The sequence below is a fragment of the Mastigoproctus giganteus genome, chromosome 8 (genome assembly GCF_048544385.1).
Source record: "Mastigoproctus giganteus isolate SK-2022 chromosome 8, ASM4854438v1, whole genome shotgun sequence".
NCBI lineage: Eukaryota > Metazoa > Arthropoda > Arachnida > Uropygi > Thelyphonidae > Mastigoproctus > Mastigoproctus giganteus.
This window is the reverse complement of record NC_143582.1, coordinates 222,584,027-222,595,947: the sequence shown is the minus strand read 5'-3', so window position 1 is coordinate 222,595,947 and position 11,921 is coordinate 222,584,027. Positions and strand designations below refer to the sequence as shown.

The 11,921-nt window shown below is 35.4% G+C and overlaps 1 non-coding gene and 1 pseudogene across 1 annotated transcript; both read left to right on the top strand.

The window, feature by feature from the left end:
* Positions 1-969: 969 nt before the first annotated feature.
* On the top strand, positions 970-1,161 carry LOC150082358 (U2 spliceosomal RNA). Its single transcript, XR_016547349.1, has one exon. It is a non-coding gene; the product is annotated as a U2 spliceosomal RNA (small nuclear RNA).
* Positions 1,162-1,453: 292 nt separating this feature from the next.
* Positions 1,454-1,661, top strand: LOC150082357 (U2 spliceosomal RNA; annotated as a pseudogene).
* The last annotated feature ends 10,260 nt before the right edge of the window (positions 1,662-11,921 follow it).

Here is an 11,921-nt window from a genome sequence, read left to right as displayed (position 1 = left end):
AAAATTCAAATACTGTATTCATTTTTTATGATTTTATGGCAATGATTCAAATTTAATATAAATTGTATATAGATGGCAGCACATCACACTTAAATGTATACAAAAGAAAAAAAGCATTGCCTAATAACTAAACAAAAATTTCTTAAAATTTATTTCGCGCCCGCCAGAAAACAGCAAACTGTCACATTTGAAAATGGAGTTCCTTCTGTTAGAGATTCAAAACTGAACCTTTTCCAAACTATAGAAGAAAATACAATATTTGTAAGAAAAACGTTTGGGAAAATCTCTACCGGTATGGAATTTTGAATAAATGAAAAACTGATTTGTATCATTTTATTTGCTAAAAAAAAAAGAAGAAAATAGAAGATAATCAAACTGTATTTTATTTCATTTATTTATAATTTAAATTTTAAGTTCGATATTTTTAAGAAAAGTTTACAAATCAAAGGCTATTCAGCTATTACCGCAACAAGGAATCTTTTGATTAAATTTTCAGGTTCGATATTTTTAAGAAAAGTTTACAAATCGAAGGTTAAGCTATTTCCTTATTAATAAGGAATCTTTTGATTAAATTTTCAGTTTTCATAATTTATTTTGGATATCATATCGTACCAACCACTGAAAATAGAGCATTAATTAAATTTCCAAATTACAGAGACAAATATCCTGCCGAAGGGTTTTAGTAATTCGGAGGGTAGATGGCGCTGATTCTTTAGCCACCCCTTTTTTGATCTGTGGACCAAATTTATACCTAGAGAAACATAAAATTCAGTTTAATTTTAACTAATTCCTTGTTTTTTTTTATGTAATTTATTAAGTAAGTATGAAGAACTCTTTTTTTTGATAAGAGAATCACCACGTTTTCTGCATAGCTTTCATAAATATTGAGAATTTAGCAAACTCTTGCTCAAACACCAAATGATTACCTACTTGAATTCGGTTTAAATAATTTCGGGCCCAATTTAGGGTATCGCTTCTCGGCCTTTTGGCTAAGATCAAAGTGTAGTATCTGTTCTTATCAGCTTAATATCTGATACGGGGTCCAACGGGCCCTGAGATGTTAAACTGATTTTTGGAACCCGGCGAAGAGCTCGGAGCTTGCTCCACCTTTGCCACGAGTTGTCCTGGTCTTGCACTACTTCCAGGATCAGCTCACCACAATTAATCCAAAAATAGTGAATATTTCTATATCAGTATTGTGTGACACATGGATTTGATCTGCATAGATCAAATCCATGTGTCACACAAAAGATTGTTCTATAGCAGCCGATCAAGGAATTATCGATTAATTCAGTCAGGACACATTCGTCTGCTCAAGGAATATGGTAACCAAGTAACATATAAAGTACAGTTAAAGAGTGGACATGGTTGAAGCTCGATAACTAAGTTATAGAGTTGTGTATAACTCCTCTCGACCCTGGTGAGGCTACTTGCCTTATACCTTGGCCAGAGGAGTGCTTCTAACAGTACTGTTAGGAAAAAACTGAGTTAAAGGTACACAAACAAGATCTGTTCTTATCAGCTTAATATCTGATACGGGGTCCAAAGGGCCCTGAGATATTAAACTGATTTTTGGAACCTGGCGAAGAGCTTGGAGCTTGCTCCACCTTTGCCACGAGTTGTCCTGGTCTTGCACTACATCCAGGCTCAGTTCACCATAATTAATCCAAAAATAGTGAATTTTTATGTTTATTGGCAATAAATGCTTCCTCGGTTGTTAGGAGTTAATATGTGTGGTGCACAGCACCATGGTATTTGAATAGCACATGGTATTGTGGCCAATCAAGATTATCAATTCAATCATGATAGATTGAATTCTCTATTTGGTCCATCTCGAATGTAAATCAATAGATATGATAGATGAAATATGGCCAGTCTGGCCCAATTTAATCTAAAGTTTGTCCGCACAATTCATTCCAGTGTCAGACAGTCTCCATGCATCCACCTCCCTCCTCCACATTTAGCTATCTGATCAGAATAGATTCAGCAAGATTTATCACTCCACAGAACCACTTCCTGCTGCGCTATGGGTCAATTATGGCATTTGGAACACCTAGCAAGGCAAGATTGCTTACTGCAGTTAATGTCATTCCAGTGTCATATAGTCTCCATGCATCCACCTCCCCCATATTTGTCCATCTGATCAGAATAGATATAGTAAGATTTATCACTCCACAGAACCACTTTATGCTACACTATGTGTCGATTTTTGGCTGATATCTGCACTGTTGCTCTCCCATGAAAATTGAGCCTGTGGAGCTTCGTACATAGTTTTTATGGACCTCAAGCTCTCTTTTAAGCCTGAAACTCATTTTTCAGAGACATCTGACAAGATTGTAGTAATACCATTCTGATTATGCTCTGGTCATTTGAAGTCTTCCTGTGCATTATTGGACAAGTGATACTGAATGGTGACAGTACTGCCATGCTTCCATTTTATGATAATGTCACTGACACTTGACTTTGGATGGTTTAGGCTGTCAGAAATTTGACATCTGACAATAACAGCCCTCACAAGTTGGTCAGCTTGACCCCACATACCATAAAATACATAGGGCAGCTCATGTGCCTTCCTTATGTACCAGTCTGTCATTTATTTATGAGGGAAGGTCCACATGATTATGAAAATGGGTATCCAGATACTTTGGAGGGTAGATTATTAAATTTATTGCAAATGTTTGAATGAAAGCACTGAAATAAATAAGGGGCAATTTCTGAAATTTTTTCTTTTACAAAAATCACACGTGCCAGCATCATCAAGCATTACTTTATTCAAAATATTGTTCCTTTTACAATGACATTTTTGCCAACGGCCCAGAAAAGTACAGAAGTACACTGGTTACATAGTTAATTCAGTGTATCACACTTGGGTTTTTCATCTATTTTCAATATCTGTACTTCTTCACTGATCCAAATCAGTGATAATCACTTGGGCCTAAATCTGATTCATGATTTCCAACACAATTTTGCCAATCATCAAATTCACTATTTGTGAATATGTCATCGTGGGTGAGTAAACAATTACTTAGACCCCAGAGAAATGTATCAACTGTGGTACTACACTTAAGGTGGTAGAAAATGAAAAAGACCTGGGAGTAATTGTGCAGTCAGATATGAAGTTTTCTGAGCAATGCAGATAGGCTGCCAGGGCAGGTCATGGGGTTTTGTCAATGATATATAGGAATTTTGCTATCAGGGAAAAGGAGGTGATTGTCCCTCTGTATAAGGCAATGGTCAGGCCATGGCTTGAGTACTGCGTACAGGTCTGGAGGCCTCATTTTAGGAAGGATGTAGATTTGATTGAGCGTGTACAGAGAAGGGCTACAAGATTGGTGAGGGGAATCAAGGGATCCTCTTACCAAGAGAGGCTTAAGTTCTGCTAATTGCAGCAGCTGGAGACTAGGCACCTGTGAGGTGATCTGATTGAGGTGTATAAGGCCTTCAATGGGTTGAGCATGCTGAATTATGATGGGATTCTTCCACTTGTTCAGATTACGAACCTAAGGGGGCACAAATTCAAATTGAGGGAAGACAGATGTAGAATAGATGTACGTAAATTTGCCTTTAGCCAGCGAGTGGTTATTGCTGGAACAAACTTCCATCTATCATTGTGGAAGTTGATAGGTTAAATAAATTTAAGGAGGAACTGGGACAAACATTTAGAGGGAATTGTTTTGTAATTTTTTTTTTTTTTTTTTTTTGGCTGATGCTGCACAAGCTCATACATTTGCTTTCTTGCATCACATGCCACTACTACTACTACTACTTATGCAAGCGGCCATATTATTAGGTATACATACTCTTTATGAAAATGAGTGCTCGTTCTGTAACAGTATCACATATTTGTACTATGCAGTATAGATGGGCTATATGTAGGGGTGCTGTATGTGTACAATTCAGTGTTAGAAGGGCAAAGTGAAAGATTTAAATAACTTTGAACGTGGCACTGTATTCACTAGTATTAGTGTCTCAAATCCAACAGTGCTGGCATATTCATGTATGAAGATTGTTCCAATAACAAATAATATCCTGCTAACAGTGATCATGTGGTCAGAACCAGCTTCTTGATGCAAGAGGCTGATTTTTGTAGGGTATCAAAAGGGTCAGTCAAATAACCCAGTACAACACTGGCAACCAAATACAAGAGGAGCAACATTTGGATGCCACAGGTGATCAGGAAATTGTTTCTGATCAGTTGTATCCTTTCATGTTTAGTGTTCCCAGCTGCAAATGGGTTTTCTTAACAAGGAAATGCACCATATCAAAGGCCAAATGGCAGACCAATACAAAACTTTTTTATATTGGCCTACAATTTGAAAGAATAGGAAAGTGGATTTAGCCTATTGCAGTAGCCACTCTGGCCACAGATCTCAATCCAATTCAGCATCTATGATGAAATGGAGTGAGCTATTTGGAGCATAGATCTGCAACTATGGAAACAATTGACTCAACATGGACCATTATCCCAGTGGCATATTTTTGACACTAAGTCTATTCCACAATGAATGTATGTAAGCCCTTATTAGAGCTAAAGGGAACCTGGTCATTATTAGGTAGGTACACCAACTAAATGTGTCACTCAGTATACTTCATTAGGAATTTTCCATTATGCAATGGGTTTTCCTCGACCTAAAAAAACTCTTCTATCGTTCCCGTCTTTTTTGCTAGTTCTCTGTATTTTCCTCTCTTGTCCTCGTCTTTCCATGTCTTCACAGACTCCATCCAGCCACTTCCCTTGATCTTCCTCCTTCCTGGTGCCACCCAATTCATAATCACTTTTGGAAGTCTATCCTTCTCCATTCTTCTGGTATGTACATATCACCTCAGCTTTTTTGTTTCAATTACCCAGATTATAGTTTCCACTTCCATCATTTGTAGAATCTCATTTTCTCCAGTCTCAATTTTTTTGCTGCTCTTCTCCAGTAGTCCATTTCTGTTACAAGCAAATTTCTGTTGTTTTATTAACTGTCCATGTTTTTGCCCCATACAGCATAATGCTCTGTGCTATTATTTGCTAGATAAGTCTGTCTTATCGAGTATATTTCTACTCCTCCGGATTGGATTCAGCATACCTATCACTTTCCTCCATCACTAATTCCCTTCTCAACTTGCAGTTTAGATGATCCATCAGCCTGTATTATCAATCTCAAATATTTAAAGTTATGTACTGTTTTAAGTTTATATCCTTCTATTTTCAGAACTTCTGCTTTCAATGCTAAGTATTCTGTCTTATAATTGATCCTTAATCCCCATCCTCTATGTCTCCAATTTCCTGCACATATACTCTGCATCATTCATATCTTGTGCTACCACCACCTGATCATCAGCAAATAGTAAGTTGAATATGTACACATTGTCCTCAACAGGTATACCCAGCTTGCATTTTCTGGACCATTCTCTTATATATGGATATAGATCTTAAAAAAAGTTGGTAACATACAGGAGCCTAGCAAAAGGCCTTTTGAAGTAGTAAACTCTTGGGACAGTCTTTGCCCCATTTTAACTCTACGTGTGTTGTCCTTATACATGGTCTTAATATTTATCAGTGGTTCATTGATAGACACCTCCTTCAAAGCTTCTCATAGCAGTTTTCTAGGCACATTATCATACACCTTCTCTAGATCTATAAAGGTCATCCCAAAATCTTGACATTTCTCATACTTTTTCAAGAATTTCTTAGTGTGAATACATGATCTGGCTGTTGTAAAACCACATTGTTCTTCTGCTCCCCAGAATTTCTTTTCCAATCACCTTCTTATAACCCTTCCCACAGTTTTCATAATGCAGTTTATAGGGATATGCAGGTATCCCTATAATTTGAATACCTGGTTCATAAAGTTACTGTTTGCACTGGAGTCTGTTAGTCACAGAATGAGAAACATTTCTGGAATTTATGATTATTTCCCAATGAATTGTTTCCTCACCCAATAATTATATAAACAATATGCCATTCGCAATGGCAATAATCGTATATACAGTGGGACCTGTATATAACAAAATCGATCATTCACTTGAAAAAATTCGTTAAAACGATGAAAACTAGAACAATGGCTTTTAAAGGGAAAAATACAGTGAGAACAAAAATAGTTATAGACAATAAAATATTAGAACAAGTAAAACATTCTAAATATCTAGGATGTGATATAACATATGAAGTCGAAAAAGATATGGTATGAACCAGAAATTGGCGAAATTTCAAAATATATGTGGAAAAATAAAAAGAACCCTGGCTAAGAAAACAAGGAAAGAAACACAATTGAAATTTTACAAAATAATGGCAATACCAATACTTCTTTATCGTTCTGAAACATGGATACCAAAACAAAGAGACATTAATAGAATACAAGCTGCAGAATTGAAATTTTTAAGATGTTAAAGGATGTACAAAATTAGATAAAATACCAAACGTAAATATTAGAAAGCAATTATAAAGATTTACTCAATTAATGGAAAAATTATAGAATATAGACAAAGATGGAAAGAACATGTAGAAAGAATGGAAGATAATAGATTCCCTAAATTAGCTTATCAACCTTTTCAACAATGAAAAATACTTGAATTCAACATTCAGAAATATAGTAAAAGTTGAGAACTAAATCAGGAATAAGTGAGAATGAATAAAAATTTAATGTCTTAAAACAATTAATTTATTATTACATATTAAGAAATTACTACAGACATTATGATGTGCACAATATTTAGTACCTTTAAGAATTATTTCATAAAATACTTTTTTTGTTGTACACTGGATTTTACTGTACATAGTTCATTGAAATGTTCGCATTTGTTTTGAACACTCAAATATATTCTATTCACACTAAAGGCCTCAACGCAAAGTCTCAAATGCTGCCAACATTTCACGTTTGGAAGGCTTAATGCTGCCCTCATTTTCATCCAACAAACTGTCAAAATTGTCACTAGTTCTTTGAATACTATCCAAAATGTTGGAGTCACTTGGATATTCAGCTACTATATCATTATCAACTCCTAAAAATTCATCAAAAACAATTTCCCCCACTGATCAAACAAACCTCTTGCTTGGAGTTCTTCTCATGATTTCTCAACGTCTTGTAGTAGTTCATCCCTCTAATCGCTGTTAATTGGCATTTTAGCAAAGCCTGCTTTTGCAAAACAGTTCTTAAGCGTTGTTTCAGTCACATTTTGACTCCACACTTTCCAACTCTGATATGCATATCAACAAACATATAACAGAATCTATAGGTTGGTTGGCTTCTTTTCTCAGTATGTGCCATCGGTAGTGCATTTCAAATTCTTGATAATTGCCTTGGTCCATTGGCTGCAGTTCAGACGAGGTATCAGAGGGAAGAAAACAAGCTTCACACTTGTTTCAAATTACCGAGTGAAGGTTGGCAGGACACTTGTCAACAAATAACTTGATTTTTCTGTTTTCTTTCATCATCTTTCTATCGTAATTTAAAATCCATTGTTCAAAAATTTCACTTATCAAAGCTTTTTTTTGTTGTAGTCCTCTGAAATATCAGGCTTGCTTACTTTTGCTTATTACTAAAAGCTTGTTTTCCATTACCAGCCATATTTTCACCAACCAAGGCTGTAATTTTCTATTTTTACCACCCAAACATTTATCACCTTTAAAAGTCAGTGTCTTGTTCAGCAAACATTTAAAAAATAGACATTTCATCAATGTTGAATGTCTTTGGGCTTGTAGTCTTCGATAATTTTTTAAAAACTGTTTCATTCAGTCTTCTTCAATTACAACTCCACTTTGACCAGAAATAACTTTTTTGAGTAAGCCATGGCACTTTTTAAATTTGCCCAGGCAACCAGAAACTGGTTTGGAATGTTTTATGCCCCAGAAAAGATGCATGCTCCATAGCCTTTTCTTTTATTAAAGGCCCTGATATTGGCATGTTTAAGTCTCACATCAACTTCACCCACTTAAAAACGACTTTATCTGCATCTTCATACAGGCACAATTTCACACAATTCCAACTGAGTCCTGTGTTCTCAAACAGTTTGAGAATAAATCAAAACATGGTTTTTCAGAATGGTTGACACTACTGTCAGGATAAAGCGATTTCTTGTTTTTTTTTTTTTTTAACAGTCCAAACTCCACTATTTCTGCTACAAAAAACAAGGATTTGCTCTTAGACATTGTAAGGTTACTTGAAAAGCAGCTTAAACAAAACTGATTTAGGTTCCACTTGCACCTACCATGTAAATAGAGACAGGTGAAATTTAGTGAAAGTATGGATGACTTATTTTTACAAAACAACACATGAATTTCCAGGTTAAAGGAAAATCACTCTCTCCGAATTCTCTAATAGGGTGCTAACAGTAGAAAACAGGTTGACTGGCAGAGCCAATGTCCGCATCAGGAATATGCCTTTAGGCTGTGGACACATAGCAGTTGGCCAGCACAACTTCTTGGTGCAGCAGAGGCAGTTGTATAAGGTTTATGGGCATCACTAAATTGTGGAACATATTATGTCTTAATTCATGCTTTCTACACCATCAGCTCTATTGCTTAAAGGCCAGATGTGTGAATAATGCGTACCCAGGTCTCTCGAAATCAGTTCATTATATGGAAATTTTTCTTTGTTATATGTAAACTATTTTCAATGTTTACGTTTACCAAGCGGAAATCAAAAAAATTCCCTAAATATAAAAATTTGCTATATGGAAGTTCGTTAAAGAGAGGTTCAACTCTATTTATATTAAAATTATTGTTAAGTGAGCGATTTTTCACAATGAACCTCATTTTTATACTCAGTATTGCATGATATTGCCAACCTCTCTGTACACTTGCATGTTTCAAAGACCCTTTTGTTAATACAATATTTAATAATGTGGCTCACCTTTGGTTTTATTACAAACTGCATCCTGGTTGGTAGACTCTGAATTTTTGATAAAGGAAGACTGTCCATTTAGCTGTTGATTGCAGATGTAACAGCCTATCCCAAAGTTGATGTTCTAGTTCATTTGAAAATTTAGTTAAAGTAATGGCTCTAGACAGGCCAATGAAACTTTTGCACAGCCATGTCTTAAAAACAAGTCAGTACAGGCTGTACAGTATGAAATGGCACATTGTTTTGCTCAAACAGGAAAAAGGTGCCTCTCCTTAAACTGCTTACTCCAGTGTAAGAAGGGCAGTATTGTCCAGAATGTCAATATAGCACGTGGATTCATTTTCCACAAATGACAGCCAATTGCCCAAGCCAAAAACTATCAGAGAAAATCTGACAGCAACAGCACTTTGCAGAATTTCATATTTGGGATAACCTCAGGTAAATAACATTCTCCTAACATCTGCCAGACCCAAACACAGCCATCGTGTCAGAAAACTGTCACTCAATTACACAGCTTTCTTGCATTCTACATTTTTGGAACAACCAAAAATTTATGTCCCTTGGTTTTTGATGAGGTTCACCAAAAATATCAAAGTCTGACCATTTTCAGTGGTACACATCTATTCATCATATTAACTTAAATTAAGCTTTGGAATAACCTCGGAACTTACTACAAACCAAAATGATGCTTTCCACTAACTTATTCATCTTATTTGCTAACAATAATAAAAATACTACTTGGTTTAGAATTTCTTTTATTTATAAGAGAAGCTATGAAAAAAATCAATATAATTGAAATCAAAATATATAATTAGTATCACAAAATAGTACAAAGAGAACACAAAAACCAATTAACTTTTAATAAATTAACTTAAAGCAAGAATCTGATTTCATTTTTAGTGTCTGGCATACATTTTTAAGCAGAACATACATTTTATCTTTCACCACAGGTAACAAAACTTTGTTTGGTGGTCAGCAATTCTTCTGTTGGATGATAGTAGTAATGGCAAATGATGCAGAAAAGCAAGCTTATCTTATATAGCATCAGCAAAAAAAAAAAAAAAAAAAAACCAAGAATTTGCACCCATGTTTCCTCAACTTGAATTTATGTCCCCTGTTGTGTGTAGTCTCAGCAAGTGGAAAAATACCATTAACATTCAGCTTACTCAATCCTTCAAGACTTTACACACCTCATCAGATCTCTCCACAGGTGCCTAGTTACAAGATGCTGCAATTTGTAGAACTGAAAAGCTTTTGTAGGTAAGAGCACCCTTCTGTTCCCTTCACCAATCTGGTTGGCCTTCTCTGCACCCACACCAGCAGCTTTACATCCTTCCTAAAGTGAGGGCTCCAGACCTGTATACAGTAATCATGATATGTACCAACTATGGCCTTATTCAAAGAGATAATCACCTCCTTTCCCTACTAGCAAAGTTTCTGTATATCATCGATAAAACCCCATGAGCTGTTCTGGCAGCATTCCTGCACTGCTCAGAGAATTTCATGTCTGACTGCACAATAACCCCCATGTTTTTTTAATTTTGCACTTTAGTGTAGTACTACACAGTTGATAAGTTACTCTGGCTTTACTGCTACCCGTGAAGTACCTTGCATTTGTTAATGTTAAAATTCAACTGCCATTTCTCAACCTATCTACCCAATTTTCCTAGATCTTGTTGCAGCAGCTCACCCTGATGACTGTCTTTAATCATCCTACTAACCTTTGTATCACTGCAAACTTAGACATTAAGCCTAATATACCTTCATTAATATCATTGATAAATATTGAGAACAACGGACTCAGCACTGAACCCTAGGGTACTCCACTAATAACATTAGTCCATGAAGGGCAGTGCCCATTGATAAGCACCTTGTCTTCTTCCACTTAACCATCCCTTTATCCATAGCAGTAACTTGCCCTTAATGCCACATTGCTCCAGTTTGTATAAGTCTTATGTGCAACAGTATGAAAAGCTTTCCTGAAATCCAAGTATATGATGTCAAAATTATTTTTTGCAGCCAGTTCCTTGGTCACTACATCATAGTAACCTATCAGATTGGGTAGATAAGACTACCCCCCCTGACAAATCCATGTGATTGCAATATAATTGCATCCAAATGGTCCTGCATTACTTCTTTAACCAGTGAATCCATTATTTTCCCTGAACATTAAGCTAACAGGTCTGTAATTATGTCGCCTTTTGATCCCCCTTTATGCACTGGGGATATATTTGCACTTAAAAAGGCCCTAGGTACCTTTTATCAGGCAGGTTATAAATAATCCCTTGATCCAGTTTTTGCATAAAACTGGCAGTATTGTAAATTATGTTCTTCAGCCTTAGTGTCTTCTCAGTGGAATGTGCTGTACATTCCACTGATCTAATTCAACAAAATGCCCCCTTTTTCTGAAGCCATTCTTTATTCACTCTCAATAATCAAGATTGAAACATTTTGACTGCAAGCCAAGCAACTATTAGTGACCTCATATTTGCATGGAAGTTGGTTAACTACGTTAAAACATCTTGGCTTGAAAAATTTTCTGATCGCACCTGGGTTCAGTTTTGTACTACCGTCTGAAAACATAAAATAGTAAGGCTTTCTTCACTTAATTTTCCACGATTGCAAGACTCTCTTTGAAAAGCAAGTGTTTTTTTGGGATAAATTTAACTTTAATTAATTAGTGTTGTACCAAGATTTGTGGCAGCTGTACAAAATAACATAACTGATTTTTCATGGGACACAAATGAACTTCACAATATATATATATATATATATATATATATATATATATATATATATATATAAAAGAATTTTGTAATAAATCAATGTTTGGTAAAAAAGCATATCCTTTAGCAGGAATGTGTGTTTTGTATAAATAACTTTGTATTAATGAGATTCTACAGAATCATCAGTTGGTCACACTGAGAAGAATTTAAAAACTGTCTAAGACCATTGCAGTCAACTTTACAAAAGAAAAATCTCTTGCAAATACTTATATTTTTAATTAAATCCCACAATAATAAACTATGATCATTGCTACATAATGGTTCTTTATCTGGAAATGCATTTCTTTCTTATTTCATTTTCTTGTTA